Below are 3,594 nucleotides of genomic sequence, written 5' to 3' on the forward strand. Positions count from 1 at the left end.
GCTCAATGGGGGACAGATCCGGAGATCTTGCTGGCCAGGGTAGTTGACTTACACCTTCTAGAGCACGTTGGGTGGCACGGGATACATGCGGACGTGCATTGTCCTGTTGGAACAGCAAGTTCCCTTGCCGGTCTAGGAATGGTAGAACGATGGGTTCGATGACGGTTTGGATGTACCGTGCACTATTCAGTGTCCCCTCGACGATCACCAGTGGTGTACGGCCAGTGTAGGAGATCGCTCCCCACACCATGATGCCAGGTGTTGGCCCTGTGTGCCTCGGTCGTATGCAGTCCTGATTGTGGCGCTCACCTGCACGGCGCCAAACACGCATACGACCATCATTGGCACCAAGGCAGAAGCAACTCTCATCGCTGAAGACGACACGTCTCCATTCGTCCCTCCATTCACGCCTGTCGCGACACCACTGGAGGCGGGCTGCACGATGTTGGGGCGTGAGCGGAAGACGGCCTAACGGTGTGCGGGACCGTAGCCCAGCTTCATGGAGACTGTTGCGAATGGTCCTCGCCGATACCCCAGGAGCAACAGTGTCCGTAATTTGCTGGGAAGTGGCGGTGCGGTTCCCTACGGCACTGCGTAGGATCCTACGGTCTTGGCGTGCATCCGTGCGTCGCTGCGGTCCGGTCCCAGGTCGACGGGCACGTGCACCTTCCGCCGACCACTGGCGACAACATCGATGTACTGTGGAGACCTCACGCCCCACGTGTTGAGCAATTCGGCGGTACGTCCACCCGGCCTCCCGCATGCCCACTATACGCCCTCGCTTAAAGTCCGTCAACTGCACATACAGTTCACGTCCACGCTGTCGCGGCATGTTACCAGTGTTAAAGACTGCGATGGAGCTCCGTATGCCACGGCAAACTGGCTGACACTGATGGCGGCGGTGCACAAATGCTGTGCAGCTAGCGCCATTCGACGGCCAACACCGCGGTTCCTGGTGTGTCCGCTGTGCCGTGCGTGTGATCATTGCTTGTACAGCCCTCTCGCAGTGTCCGGAGCAAGTATGGTGGGTCTGACACACCGGTGTCAATGTGTTCTTTTTTCCATTTCCAGGAGTGTAGATAATTCCTCTTTTGTGAAGCTTTCTGGTATGATTTTAACATTGTATGTTTTAAGATCTGATTATATGGACAGTGATGATTTCAACTATAGCAGGAGATTGTATTGTAATTTGAATAGTTAATATTTTACTATTTTCTTAACTCATGCAATTTGATAAACTTAACTGCATGTAAGTCCCCTCCCACTTCAATACACTAAATGAAATATTGGAATAGATCCCTCCCATAGCATTAAGGCCTCTACTATGGCAAACTGTCTTTTCCAGCGAGTGACTGTCACCATATTGTAAACAATGTTTGTCACAACTTCTCTGGAAGTGGGAAGGAATGTACATAGTGGCAGCCAGTCAAGGAATATTTTAGGGAATTGGTTTAAAAAATTTTATTTCAAAGGCCCAGTGAAATCCTTACAAGTTTTCTCCCAGAGCAACTTACACTGTGCCTATGTGACACAAGTTGCCTGTCTTTCAAAACCGAGGCAGTTCTGTCCGGTTAAAGCTGCTGACAAGAGACACCCTGAGACCTCTGCTGAAACTGCTAGTGAATTCACACCATTGGTTTTAGCCAATAGCATGCATGGGATTCAGGTCACATGTGTGGACGCTGGAGTGTTCTGCAGTACTGGAATTATGGGTGAATTCAGGGGGTAACAAAGGCTACACATCAAAACCCATGAATATCTAATACTTCTCTCTCTTGTAATCCAGACCTTGAGCAGAACAGACGTCTTTTTCAGAAGGCAGAGCCTCTGGCTCTGCTCTTCATGACCGGCCACCAATGTAAGTTAACATGAACTGCTTCCCCTTCTGTTGCCCATTTCCGTTAATTGTTCAACCTTACTGCAGTCTTATACTTCCACTATCCCTTTCGCCCTCTGGCTCTCCATTAGATAGTTTTCTTCATGCAGACCCTGCTTGGTCCTGGTGTATGATTTGGGACTCAAGTTTTCACTTCCAGCATTTCCTACAACTTTTCATTAAATAAATACACGGTTCCCATTGTTGGCTTTGATCTGCCACCAATCTTCAAAATTCTCCAGAAGTGTGGATCATGCATGAAAGGTAGTCCAATGCTGTGTATGCTCCATCTTTGTGCCTTTCCATCTTTACACCCTTCCCTTTAATAAGGTAATACACCCAAAACCCACATAATAGCCATCCCACTGGGCGGGGGGTGCCATTAAGTACCTGCATGGTAGGCCCCTGAACATGCAGGGATCACATAGTTGATGCCTGAGCTGAAAACTCCCAATGTGTGCCAAGGAGTATGTGCAGATTGTGACTTGGGCACAGGGGCTCCAGGCAGCCGATTACTGGGGAGGCAGCCATTGCTGAGACTGAGTGGCGCCTATGGGGAGAGCCGGCTTTCGGAGTGGGTGGCACTATGGCAGACGAACTGCAAATGAAGCAGGTGAAGTTATCTCCTGCTCGTGGTCACATCCTAAAATGTTCCCTTTCCTGGCTACGGCATGGGAGGAACATAGCATCAAGCAACAAGCAGAGAAATACTGACCCCCATACTTGGTTTGCACAAGGACTGATGGGAATTCTTTCTAGGCCACAAAGCCCTTATTATTCATGGAGAACATAGAAGACACGTTTGAGGAAGTGACAGCCAGCTCTAAAATGAAAAGTGGGTCAGTTTTGAGCAAAACAGCATCCCCTGCCCAGTCACATGTGCAGCTCGCTTGTAACAAGAAGGGTGATGTACCGGTGTCTGTCACTCACCATAATAGTTTAAATGTGGTTCAGGGGATCATTTTCCACTGAGACTTGCTCTTGCAATCTGATGATGAGCCATGCCCCAACTTGTAGCAATGGGGTGTACACTTTTTCCATGTCCATAAGGGGCCAAAGGACAATAGGGTTGCTACCGGTGCCTTCACCTTGGCCTTTGAGGGCGATTCATTGTCTGGAAATATGGTATACCAATGCAATGTGAAACCGTATGTTTCCCACCTGCAGGTGTACCTGGTATTACTCTGAATGGCACTGTCTACAGTGAGCCAGATGCCATCACTGAGAATTTTATTCTGCGTTATGCTCGAGCCTCTGCATGAGGATTATCAACCTGCCTTTCACATCCTAAAATTGCAGAAATGTTGACTGCAAAGTGCCATATGAAAGGCACAGGCATGAGCCCTCACCCAAGGCTTTCAGTTTTCAACTGCCAAGACTCACATCGTACACTTCCATCCACCATTCAGCCGCAACCAGAACTTTACCTCGATGACCAACTGTCATTGTGGTGGAGACTTATCCCTTTTTAGAACTGGTCTTTTATGCTTGATTGACATGGATTCCCCAACTTCCCCAGCTTAAGTGAAAGTGCTGGCTGCACCTTAATACACTTTGCTACCTGAGTAACACTAGCTGGGGTGCAGGACGCACGCCCTTCTGCAACTTTACAAAGCCCAGATACAATCCTGTCTTGATTATGGGAGTCTGGCAAACTTTTCAGCATTGCAGATACTGGATCTGATACACCACTGTGGGGTTCGACTTGCAACAGGAGT

This window comes from Schistocerca nitens, chromosome 3 (assembly GCF_023898315.1).
Source record: "Schistocerca nitens isolate TAMUIC-IGC-003100 chromosome 3, iqSchNite1.1, whole genome shotgun sequence".
NCBI lineage: Eukaryota > Metazoa > Arthropoda > Insecta > Orthoptera > Acrididae > Schistocerca > Schistocerca nitens.